Below are 14,045 nucleotides of genomic sequence, written 5' to 3' on the forward strand. Positions count from 1 at the left end.
ACACATTTAAATTCAAGCTCTGATTTGTTTGTGACTTCTCCCACCATCACTCATACACTAATTCTTTTAGCCAGTTTCTTTTTTTTTAATACTCTCTAGATGCTTTAGAGAGCAATCCTTAAGACCCCAATTTCATTTCATTTCACGTCCTACATTTGTTATTATCATTAATGTACTTAATTTAAAACACTTATAAATGCAGTTTTCCTAAGGAGAGTCATGCGGTACGAATGTGCCAATCTCACAGAGGATTTATCTTTTCTATTTTAAAAAAAACCCAAAATCATAATTAAACACTCCAAGAAACTTTAAGCCAAAACTTGAATGTGAACATAATAATTTCTCAGTTGAACATTCAAAAATTTTTCTCCTGAATATAATTTTTGACAATTTTTCCACATTTAAGAAAAACCCCAAAACATTACTTACAGTGAATTCAAAACGGTCCTGTTGTATTCACCAGGTCTGCACAGGTCCTTGCTCAGTTGTTTATGCTGCTGGATACAAAGCAGGGTATCCTCTAGTAAAGGTTAAGATCATCTAAGGGCCATGACTCACACATTATAATTTTAGAGATTAGTATGATGTCGAAACTAGTTTTACTGGACACTTTACTGAATATGCTTTACACGTGACTTCTTATTATTCATGACTATCTGATCACTCTGGTTAGATTCAAACCCATTTTCCTCAAACTGAACCTACTTTTTCTTAATATCAAACACTCATACACATCTCAGTTGCCTGAATCTACTATTTCATGAACAAGTTACCAGAAGCAGCAACTACAGAGAAATATTTTTAACATCATTTCCAGAATTTCCAATAGCATGGCTGCCACTAAGACAGGAGGACAAGACTTGATGCATCAGGACAATATGAATTTTTGTGCTCTACCTTGCTTTGTATCTGCATATCCATGGCTAGGGTTGATTGTCCCCAGGGGAATCCAGTGACGATTCTAATAGGTGCAGGGCTTAAAACACTGTTGTGGCACACTAGCAAATGCTGTCAGATGTGTACCTGGCTATCCCCTCCCAGACAGGGAATCCACTGACAGCAAAAGCTGTGATATTGACTCCTGGGTCGCTTGTATGGCCCTGTGCCCAGAGAAGAAGAATGCAGCTGGGATGCCATTGAATGTAGGTGATTGCAGTTACAAGCATGGCCTGGGGACAGGGGGTGGAAACCGAGGAACATGGGTGTTAAATAGAGCAAGTCTTTAGATCAGCTTACTATCTTATAATCTGGGATGTGGGGAGCAATCCCCTCTGATCGTGTGCCAAGTTCAGCTGGGTCACATCAGACAGCCTGGTATCCTGTGCTCAGCTTTACTCCTGGGTGCAGGATGACTGAAGCATCATGGAAGGGAACTCTGGGGACCACATAGCTCAAACCCTTGCTCAAACCAAGGTCATATACATTGAGTTGCTCAGGATGATGTCCTGCTAGGTTTTGACTCCCTCAGAAATGGAGATCCACAAGCTCTCTGGGCAATCTCTCTATTGCAGTGTTTGACAACACTGACACTAAAACAAGTTAACAGGTTTTCTCACATTTAAGTGGAACTTCTTGTATTTTAATTTGTGCTCATTGCCTCTTGTCTTGTCACTTGATGCCACTGAGCAGACACTATCTCTGTCTTTACTTGTCTCATCAAAAATATGGTGATCATACATTGTTGAGACCTCCACAGGTCTTTTTCTCTGAACTAATATTACTAACCTTTACTCTTTTAGCCTCTCCTCATACTGCAATTCTTCAATGACGATTCTGGCACTTTAATGGAGTCATTCTGGTTTGTCCATGTCCTCCTCGAACTGTGGAGCCCAGCAATGCTTGCAGCTCTCCAGATGTGCATAGCAGGAATGAGTAGAGAGAAAGGATTTCTTGCAGTGACCTGCTGGCAATGTTCTTCTTAATGCAGCTCAAGTACATGGAATTACAGACTCATAGAATATTGGAATGGTTTGAGTTGGAAGGGACCTCAAAGATCATCTAGTTCCAAACCCCTTGCCATGGGCAAGGACACCTTCCACCAGGCCACAGGCAGGTCAAAGCCCATTCCAACCTCGCCTTGAACACTTCCAGGGATGGGGCACCCACAGCTTTTGTGGGTAACCTTTTCCAATATCAGACCTGTCTCATATTGAAGAATTTCTTGCTTATATCTAATCTAAATCTACTGCCTTTCTGTTTAAAGCCTCGTCCTATCATTACAAGTCTTTGTAAAAAGCCCCTCTGCAGCTCTCCTGTAGGACCCTTTTAGATATTAGAAGGCCACAATAAGGTCACCATGGAGCCTTCTCCAGGCTGAACAACCCCAACTCTTCCAACCTGTCTTGGCAGGAGAGATGTCCAAGTCCTCTGATTATCTTTGTGGACAGGTTCCCTTCTGGACAGATCCACAACATAAGAAATGTTGGGGACTCTAGAGCTGGATGCAGCACTCCAGATGGGATGTCACCAGAGCAGAGTAGAGGGGCAGAATCCCCTCCCTCGCTCTGCTGCCCACACTGCTTTGGATGCAGCCCAGGACATGTTTGGCTCTGGGCTGTGAGTGTCCATGGCTGGATCATGGGCAGCCTCTCACCCACCAGCACCCCCAAGTCCTTCTCAGCAGGGCTGCTCTGATCTGTTCATCCCCGCAATGTTCCTACTGGAGGTTGCCTGACCCAGGTGCAGCCCCTTGCACTTGGTCTTGTTAAACCTCATGAGATTCCCATGGGCCCACTGCTCGAGCTTGTCCTGGTCCCTTTGGATGACATCCATCCTTCAGGCATGGCAACCGCACCACTCAGCTTGGTGGTGTTGTCTGCATTTCCTGCAAGAATTACTGGCTCCTGGTCTGACAGGAACCTCCAATCCCCATGCACAGCATCTGACTTTCTAAAACTAGGGTAATGTTTTCTCTCATTTTCCCTTCAAAATGCAACCATTTCCAGGGAGGGACCAACCCTTACTACACACAAATAGAGTGCTGATCTAAATGCTGTTTCCAAGGACATTGAAATAATAACCACAACAATAGTTCAGCAATATTTTCTGTGAGGCAAAGATACAATCAGTGAAAGTTGTTGATGATTACAACCTATCAAGAGGCTCAATAGATTGCAGAAAACCCCTTAACCAAGTCGCTTATGAAGTAAAACTTGAGAAATAGGTGGCTTTGAGGCATGATACTGGACTCACACATAGTGTGTTCTTCACGTACACCACTCACTTGAAGGAGTACTTGATATACTATTTTCACTGCTTCTTGTTCAAATAAGAGCCAAGAATCTTGCTTAGAGCTGGCTTTTAATAATGGGCTGCAGTTTTCATGGTATATAAAAACTGATTTCTGATGAAGGAAGGAAGCCCAATTAAATATAGACGCCATGCTAATGACAAGGTGACGGACAAATGACTAAGACAGATTTGAACACACCTAGGCCACACCTCAGGAGACTTGCAGGAGAAAGCGTGCTGCTGAACATGGGAAAGCTGCCCTATGATTGGAAAGAAAGCAGAAAAAATCAATACAGTTTCAATTTCTATGAATAATGTGAGCATCTGGACATTAATATTAAAGAAAGTCCAGTTTTTTTCTTTCATATGTTTCCAGTGTCAAGCCATGACAGGAAAGAAGGTAAAGGAGAGGGTAACAGGTCTTGATCCAGCTGTATAATATCTGTATTTGATGAAAAATCTTCAACAGCCAAAACCAAGAATTTTTATTGTAATTATAAGCAGAATATTGATTTACAAATAGTTTAGCCATTTTGCTGGGTTTTGAAGATTGGGTTATTTCAGCTTAATGTTGCATATGTTGAAGATATGATGCTGATAGTGAACAGGGAATTTCCTCACACTGGGGGCATTTCTAAAGATTCCACAGCTCTTACACTGCTAGCACTGAACTGTTATAGGTAGTTAATCCCCAGCTGGCAAAATCTAATGTAAATACATGTGCTTTAAGCCAAGAAGTTGAAAGAGATTTGTTTCTGCAAGGTTTCTCTCTCTGCTATATATAGTAACCACTGATGGCACGAGCAGGGTGTTCTACTGCATAAACAAGGCCTCAGAGGCTCTCCTTAGCCTGTGCTTAACCACAGATACCAGGTGTGTATATATCTTCAAAGAGATGGAGGAATTTCTTAATTTGTTGTCTCATTGAAACTAAAGCATTTCCTCATAACCATAATTAAAAAAGGGAGGCAACATGGACTAGAAAATAAATTTGTTTTAAGTTGCTCTTTTCTGAACCTAATAATACTTTCTCCTGAAAAGGGGAAGAATGTGCAGCCTTTGTAAACTGTGAGATGTGATCAGTCTGATTTAGGGCATCTGTTTCCTTACAATAATGTAAATATGATCTTCTATAAACAGCTCAGGTCTTGAGGAATCTCTCAAAAATTATTGTTTATTAAGTAGAGCACTGTTAGAGATGACCTACAGAGATAGTAAGCACTGCAAGACATCTCCATTTAGTTATGGGAATTTTTACATTTCTTTTAGTCCTAGGATTTCCTGCCAGTAAATCTATTACACCACACAACAAACAGGTTGAAGAATTCACCAAACTAACAAAGTTTGGGATAGCTTGGAATTGGCTGGCATATCCACAATTTCTGCTCTCACAACTATCAGAAGTGTTCCTCCACCTGAGAGCCTCTCCCTGAGCATTTGTTTGGGCAAGATTCTCAAAGGCCCACACTCTTTGAGTTCAATAGAATGAATTTTCTTGTTTTAAGCTCCCTTAAAAAGAAATCATAGGGAAACATAAGTCCAAATAATTGACAAACACTACCCCCAACCCCCCAAAGGCTGAAGTGTTCTCTTCCTTCAAAGTGTATTTTTTTTTTCCCAAGACCTTTCTCAATTTTTCAGTCCTCTCTTTTATCACTCAATGAAAGAGAGAGAATACATTGTCCCCAGAATCCTGGTCAATGCTCCCCTTAATTTCCAGGCTTTTCCTTCTCCTTAGGCAGCAGAATAAAAGTCACATTTTGTCTACATTGTCTCCCCAAGGACCTGTGCTCTACATGAACAAATAAGCACATTTTATTCTTCAGTATTTCCTGAATACACTTAGTGATACCTTACCTATTACTGGAAGTGCATGGCTGTATGTAAATACATGCAACACTCTTGTAACAGCACTACAAGATTTTCTTGAATTAGGTCACTATTTGCAAACCCAGAAGTCATTTGTCAGAAAACAAAACACTACATTTCAGGAGCAGAGCAGAAGTGGCATGGCAGCTGTCCTCCCTCCTGGCCAGCTCCCCACCTTTCTTTCCTTGGAGAGGACATAGGGAAGAATCCCACCCAACTTCTCCTGTTATCTGTTCTTCTGCAGAGGATTCAACAGAGAGATAAAGTACAGAATCATATAATCATGGAGTCACAGAATGGTTTGGGTTGGAAGAAACCTCAAAGATCATCTAGCTCCAACCCTACTGCCATGGACAGGGACACCTTTCACTACACCAGATTGCTCAGACCCCATCCAACCTGGCCTCGATTACTTTCAGTAATTCCCCCCCCACTACCAGAAGCTCTCCAAGCACCAGCCCCACTCCAGACACTACCTCCTGAAAAGACTCACTACCAAGTTCCCTTCAGCTCCACTGACACCTTTTACCCTCAGCTTCAGCATCTCTAGAATCAAAGGGGAGAGCAAAGGGTCAGGACAAGATGTAGGTAGCAGTTTGCCTCAAGAAAACTAAAGAACAAGAACAGGTATTGATTTAGTTATTGCTTCTCCTCAAAGCCCTGGGATTTATTTCTCCCATGAAATTAGCTGCCTTTCTCCTCAGCAAGTCCTTCAGTTAAATATGACTGTCCTGCTAAAAACAAACAAACAAACAACCCCCTCCCCAAAAAAAACCCAAAAAAACACCAAACCCAAAACAAAACAAAAAAAGCCACCAAAACCAAAAAAAAACCACCACCAAAATCCCCAAATGTTTCTTCTCCCAAGAGGTCTGTGAAACACTGACCCACAATTCATATCCTTTGCTATTTAAATGGCTTGATCTTGCAAATTCTCTTTGATTTGCCTTTGGTGAAATTTTACAGCTTTTAAGGTTTCATCTGCTGAGAAAATGCACATATTTTTTACTGTTAGTTTCAACAATCTCATTGTCCCATAATGCCTTGATAGCAGACACTAAGGCTGTTGGCTTTCTAGTGTCAGTCCTTATCACCAGTTCTTGACATTTTAAGTAAATGTGGAGGCAAAAGCACTACAGAGAAAATCCCCTATATTCAAAGTGAGCTGGCCACCACAAGAAAAGTCCCAATGTTAAATTAATAAACCATACATAGACTATCATTCCAAGAATATCTTGATTCCTTTTTCTTACTCCTCCTCTCCAACTTTCAGCTCCCTTCTGAATGGCTTTCTCAAAATAAACAAAGCTAAAGAGTCCTGCACAGACAATCAGACTAGAGGCCATTTAATTACATTAGAAACCTGCACCTGGAAAAAAAATCTTTTACACAGGCACTGGATACTAGCAATATATCTCAAGGCACTTCATATCAAAGAAACATCAATGGGTGTTTTTTGAAGAACATGCAGACAATATTTTCTTTACAGCATTGTTCTTTTAGTACAGACAACAGAAACCAAGGAAGAGGATGACAGTCATTGTAAGAGCTCCTTTCTTTTATGAGGGACAAGTTCTGAGGAGTTTGGTTAAATGTTGAGTTATCTGAATACCATTGAGTGTCAATTATCGAATTACTTTGGAAACAGGTGTAAGAATTTAGTTATTAGCTATTTCTCATGCAGTGTACTTGAAGTTGTTTGATCCATTAGCACTTGACATGGGGGCAGGAGGGAAGCATCAGAAATTAACCTGGATTTCAGCATCATACTTTCTGGAACTACTTCTATCAGACATGCAGTGACACCTCAGAGATTAGCAGATGATGAGAGCAATTAAGAAGCTGTGTCTCACAAAGCAAATAGTGCTCTCCATCTAGGACTGAAACATGAAAAGGAGACTTTTTACTGTGGGATCAAAGGGAAAAGAACTAAGAAAACAGCTGTGAGAAATTAGGGCTGAAATGTAAATTTTCCCACCTGGGGAATTTACCCTCGAGATTGCTGTGTTGTGCAACAGATCACTTTGTAATGCCAGCTGAAAGCAAAGCAACTGAGGCAGTGAAAGGTGCAGACCCCTAGACTCCAGGCTAATGTTGCTGAGGTGTCTGCACTACTGCTCAAATGGGACAATTGAGCTCTACAAAGCATGCTGCTTGCTCCCTTAGAAATCCCTGCAAAGCTGTTTTGCATAGAGTAAACATACTCTGGGAAGTAAACAAATCTAGCTCATGATGCCTCCTGTGACAACCAGCTCAGAGCAGCGCAGAAAGAAGCAAAAATGTACTTGATTATATAACTTTGGAAGAATTTCCAAGCCAAAGTAGTTGTATTAGCATAGTAAAGTCCTTGTCCTTGCTGACTTCTAATGCAAGGGATTTTTTCATAGAAGCACTAGGCAATGTTGCAGCAGGAGACGAATTACTGATAATTAGAAAACAGAGAGTAAAACATTGTTCTTTGTAAATGGGATCCTGGTGCATAGACCCATTTGATGATTAAAAACCTCTGAAATTACAACTAAAAGACTTTGGGGAGTGGAAGTTATGCAAGTGAAATCCAACAAACTGATGTGCAGGGATGAAATATGTGAATTACATGTATGGATAAATTAATTGAGGAAAAAAAGTGTACTCCTTCATGAAAGCAGGGTCTGTAAAAATATGTAATATCTTTGATCTCCAGTCTCAGGGCAACGAACTCATTGGAAAGGGAAATAAAACAAAACAACTGAGTAAAAACTTGAGCATGTGTCCTTGAGCAAAGCACTCCATGGAATGCAGATTATATCTGAGAGCTGACCTCTCAATAGGACATACTTTGGACTTAAAAGAACATACTTCTTAGCAAGGCTCACTTTTTACTTCACAAGAAGCAACTTCTTCCCTCTTGGAAAGTTGCAGTTGAAGATTTATTCACACTGGTTGAAAAAGTAATGTGTGGGTTTTTTTCCCAAAGTATTATTTTCACTCCTGTGAAATAGCCTTAGGGTGAAATGTTACAGCTACAGATGTGGTTGTGCTACTGATCCATTACACCAACTGTATGAGGAGTTATGCTGTTTCCAGCTACGCTGTTGCAACTATTTGCCATAGTAGTGAGAAGACTGAACTCCATTTTATCAGCTCTGACAGACTGAAAAGTTTAACTCTGATCTGGACTTTGCACTTAGCAATCAGCAAGCAAATGAGCAAAATGGGATTTGTCAGGTGGAAATATTTAATTTAGCAGAAAACAATTTGAATACCTTTAATATCTTTAAGACATAGCTAGGGAAACATTAGTCCTGAACATCTCTAAAGAAATGAAATTGTTTATTTGGGATGTTGAGTGCATCCCTCTCTTCATGATTATGATGAAAATCACACTTAGAAATTAATGATTATGAGCACATGTTCAGTGGTACATGGAGATCATCATCCAAGGACAGACAGATATGCTGAGGTTTAAAATATATCTCCAAATTCTGAAAGAAAAAGAAAAAGGGATAGGATTTGTTTCTCTGTCTGAAAAGGTTTCTGTTAGGCAATTTGGACAGTAGCAAAGAAAATGAAGTCTAGGAAAATAAACAATGGGAATAAATAGTAATGATATTGGAAGAGGGAGCTACATGTCCTGAAGACAAAGGACCTCAGAGGTGCACTGCACTTGGTTAGTCAGGCAGCTAGTAAATTCTTTCTGGCTGACTAGATCTGTTTTGCAGCATGGCTAATACGTCTGAGGGGGGAAGAATAGGTCTAGTGGTGAAAATTGTACTTTTAATAGTTCAACTTGGTGGACACAGAAACTGTGGGGTGCAACACCAAACAAGTAATGTGAGTTATAAGTGTGGTACTAAATGAAAAGGGAACTGCATTCACAATAATTGCCATGTAACACACATGAGGTGAGGTATGTCACAAATGATTCAGCTCAATTATTTCACAAATGCTTTTTTTTTTAACAGTAATCTATGAAAATCTTCAGAAGCTAAACATGCCTTTAAACCTGTTTGGAAGCAAAGAGATTATAACTGCATTGACACTGGCCATGGGAAAACTGGGTGACCTGGGATTCTTGGAAGAGACATGATCAGCAGCACAGCACAGCTGCCATGCTTCCTGCTGCACTGCTGGGAGGAGGATTCAGTATCCTCACTCTGGACATTTCCACTGCTCCACAAACAGTATTTCAGATCTTAGGCACCACCTTGTCTTGCTGGGCACCTTCCTTTGTCACCTCCCCTATGTGCCAAGTGTGTTCCTGAGCACAGGAGAGCATGTGGGAATACCAGAAAGGTGAATTGCCCAGGAAAAATTCTGAATTATCAGAAACAGGGGGACATAACTTCTAGAGAAAAAAACAACAAGAAAATCCAGTAAATTTGTTTTCCTCAAGTCATAATAAAACCGAAACCTCTCACAGACACGTGCCCCTTCTTCCCCTTCAATCAGTGTATAAGCCACTCATTGAAGAATGTATATATTATAGATCTATGTATCTATGTATTTTAAAAGTTGCTTAATAATGGGCTGTGGCCCATGGAAAGGAAAGGAAAAATGCAACACTTGCTCAAGAGCTGTTAACTGAAGCGACACTTCAACAACTACTAAAGCAGGAGGAGCTTTGGCAACAGCAGAACAGGAAAATAAATTTTTAAAATTTGCATTTTTGGACTCATCTGGCAGTGGCTGCTTCTTCCTGGAGAAGTTTTCATCCAAGCAACCTAATGAGAATAAGTATCCTCCCCTGTCCCTGATTTCAGGAGGGTCTGGACTGGGTCCTGCTGAGGTCCTGCACTCCCCCTGGCTGCCCAGCTGTCTGCAGGGCAAACTGCAGGATGACAAGCAGCTTGTGGGATGCCAAAATGATGTTGAGATTTTACAATTTGCCTCAGCTGTTCACAGCCTGAAAACCTGCAAGGCTGCATCATCCTGTTTTTTTGCTGCTGAAAGACAAAATCAAACTCAAGTTGAAGTGAGCAGTGAAAAAACCAATTGTTACAGACTTTTGATGATTTTCAAGGGAATCAAGTTGAAATCTCTAGGAGTTTCCAACATGTAACACAAGCTTTACTTACAGTTTTGCCCATTGCAATAGTTCCCTGAGTCTATGGAAATTAGAACAGGTTACTGCAAGATAAGCAAGGCAGGAAGTTTCCAGGCACCTGCCACTCTCTGCTAAGCTCCTGTATACGTGCTCAAGTCCAGCAGTAAAAATGCACTAAATCTCCTTTTCTTTCATTTTGGTGCAGGTTACCTTTCATTCATTGCAGGGTAACAATGGTGACTCATGGAAATAAGAATATGGCAGAGTCCAATGAAGTGGTTCTCATACTCCAGTGCAAACATTGCAACACAGGAAAAAAAGCAGACAGCAGCTCCTGTTTTTGTGGTGAGACCGGTTCCAGGATAACTGGAGCAGTTTTTACGGGCTGCTTGAGGAAATGGGCTGCATATTACATATAAAAAGGTATGGCAGTGCTATTCTTCACATCATGTCATGATTAATATATATTTCTAAATAACTCCAAATACTAAAAGACACATTATGTTCTTGTCCTCTGCCAGTTTTAATCCAATGGGTTTGGAAGCTTAAATGGATTCCTTTCATACTTCCTCTAAAAATACCCTTCTAAAAATACTCTTCCAATTATTGAACTTTTCTAAAAGAAAACCTGGGCTTGCCAAAGTACACATTCTCCAGATAGAGCAACCATTGTCAGCAGTCTCTGCAGTTTGGCTCAACATGATAAATGTTGATGGGAAGGCATCCTGCAAAAATATAATAACGTTTTCAGAGCCTATGTCCCATTTTCAAATGCCAGATTTTCAAAGGTATTTAGTATAAAAAGTAATTTAAGTTTTCATCAGCATACAGGCAGGCTTGTAACCAATTTGAGCCCATTAGAAGCAAAAGACAGTTATTTCTATATGCATAAGAATTTTCAAAACTCCATTCCCAGAAAACTGCTGTTCCAATGCTTTAAAGAAACAGATTCACAAATATGAAAATATTTTGAGATTTTTCTTTTATTTTTCAGAAGTAAAGGAGAAAAAAGAGAAAGGAAATCTGAAGTTTCAAATACAGTTATGTAATTAGATACCCACTGATCATAGGGCTTAATAATTAAGCCATAGGTACATATATTTCAGTGCTGATTACTATTGATATAGATTTGATTTGATTTCTTTTATTACATTATGTAATTTCTGCTGTCTTCTTTGACAAACCAAACAGTATTAGGAAAGTGTTATAAACGTATGTAAAGGGGGAAAAAAGTGAAACCATTGAAAAGCTGAGTGACAACAAGTTAGCATGAATAACAGAAGAATCAGATAAAAAAAGATAAAACAGAGAAAACAAGGGTCTTTTGAAAATTAAGTTAAATATGTTAGTCCCTTCATATAGTCAGCTTTCTATCTATACAAAATAACTTAAAACTGTTCACAGTACTGTTATTTGCTTTCTTAAAATCTAATTAAGAACTTTGTAGAAGATAAAAAGATCAACCCCAGTTTAAGATGCACAAGTTTCTCCAAATCTCTCATTAATTCATTAAGTATAATATTAAATACATTCCTTGTCTTCTTGCAATAACTGAATAACTCAATGTTTTTAATCCATGTAAAAAAAAAATTTCAGTAAAAAGTCAATATAAAATACTCTTTGGCTAAAATCTCTTCCTAAAATTCTCCTCGTGGACATTTCACCCCAGAGGGGAGTTTCACAATAACAAATATGCCACACTACACGCAGATGCAAACATGCTTTGCCTCTTACTAAGGCAATACTGAGTGCTGGGTTGCAAGTAATATCCTTCTAAGCTCCCTTTCTCTTTGTGTGCAACCTTTTGCTGTGGCAAGTGTGTACCACACAAACAAGTTGCTAAGAGATAACACAGATTGTGAAATTACAGTACACAGCAGCAACTTCTCTTGGATGCCCATGTAATCCCAGCCCCACTGAGGATAATGCAGTTTGCACTGAACGGATGGGAGGCAAAGACTTTGCATATGCCATACAGAGAAGCCATTGGGTGGAGTAGGTAACGTGCTGTAAATCCACACCCTCACTTGCTTCATGGTAATTTGTCCATGCAAGTATCCTCTGGGTTGCCTGGAGTTGGACGTTCTTTCACTCTTCAAAGAAAACAAGGAAACTGTACCTGATGAATGACAAAATGAAATGTTTATAGAAAGTGCAAGACACTTCACTTGCTAAAAAGTGAAAAGTGAGAAGCCGTAACAGAATATTTAGCTCTAGGCAGATAGCTACTTACAACTAACTTATAACAATATATTCTCTTCCATTCTTGTGAAATTGAAAACCAATTTTAATATCTTCTGCATTCTGATTTTCAAAAGTAAACGTTAGATTTTGAAGCAGTTGTGCACTCAGAAGTCCCCAGCATGAAAGAGAGCTGACATATATGGGGCCAATGATGCTCCCTCCCTTAAAATCACACAAAGTTATACCCTGAATGATCAAGCACTACCCTCTGTAGTAAACCAAATTTATCATACTGGAACTCTGTTAACTAGGCAAACTATATTTTTTATAATTTATACATATATTTATCATATAAATGAGTCAGTACATATAAATGAGAGAGTACTTTTTATCTGCTTGGGATTTGAGGAGTTATGTTTTTATACCAAATCTCATGGCTCTGGAAAAGGCTCTGTTTTCCAAACACAGTTGTATTTGTAAGTGAAAGATTGCCAAATTAACATTGTCATGCACAAAATTAGTATGTTTATCAGCACAGATGTTCATACATCTGTGGATTAATTCACTTTGCAGTTCCATTTACCCACAGCCATATTTTTTTTACCCACACAGCTCAAATTATATTTAGTTGATATTTAGTTATAAAAACAGATCAGATTTAAAGATCAAAAGCCAGTGGCCAGCCTTTTGGGAGTATGATTCTTTAAACAGCTTTTACCCTTTTAACAGCAATTACCTCATCTCAGTAAGCGTTGCAGGAATCATCTTAAATTTTAAAGGATATTTTTACATAGAAAATAGAGTAGAATCACAGAAAGAAAGTACTCCAAATAGTTTTGGAGTGATGTGTTCCCATGTTTTAGCTACTCTTCTTACTTAAGACATATATCTCAGATCAAAGATATACCCTGTAGAGTATTACACCGATTAGTAGCTCACAGGAGGAGGAAGTCAGGAAAAAAAAAGTAAGAGGGAGGAGAGAGGGAATAGCAGAAAAGTAAAAGAGTATTTATTTGAATGCCTGAATCTTCCAACCCACACACTCTTAAACTGGCTGACTAACTACATCACTACCTTCACTTGTTAACTTTAATTTTTTTCCATGCAGATTAGTTTGTTCTTCGCCAAGAGGTCTCTCATTTTGTGTTGGAATTTTGTGGCTTAAAAAGCAAACAAATGTCTGGTAATTCAGGAAACATCATGATGCAACAATGCAGTGCAAAATAACCACTTTGAACTACACCGAGATCTGTAGTATGGAAGGCCAAAGAGAACAACACCTTCCGTGACCTCAACAAAGCTACAATCATGTGCTCTGTGTCAATACAAGGGCATAAAGCAACAAGCACAGAGCCAGTTCAAGGTCTACAGTTAGACAATCCCTGCGTTAAGGCTTGGCCCTAACTCCCTCCCAATGCCAGAGTGACGGACACACCCACAGCAATGACTGGAGAGAGATTTACTTAAGTGAGGCATGCAGGGCCAGTACGGCAGGGTAGGATGCAGGAGCACAGTGTTCATCCTGCCATACAAAACTCTGTAACTATTTGAAGAAGTTCCTATTAACCTCTTGCTTCATCGTCAGTACCACCCTGAAGGAATGTGTTTATAGCACAAGTTAACAGGCCTGCCCACACCCTTGTCATGGGGGAAGGCACAGCCCAAAGAGCATGAAAAGAGGTCAAGCCGCAAGATAAAGCCCACAACAGAAACAAATGGCTAAAATATGTGCCAA

This window comes from Camarhynchus parvulus, chromosome 5, assembly GCF_901933205.1.
Source record: "Camarhynchus parvulus chromosome 5, STF_HiC, whole genome shotgun sequence".
NCBI classification, from domain to species: Eukaryota; Metazoa; Chordata; class Aves; order Passeriformes; family Thraupidae; genus Camarhynchus; species Camarhynchus parvulus.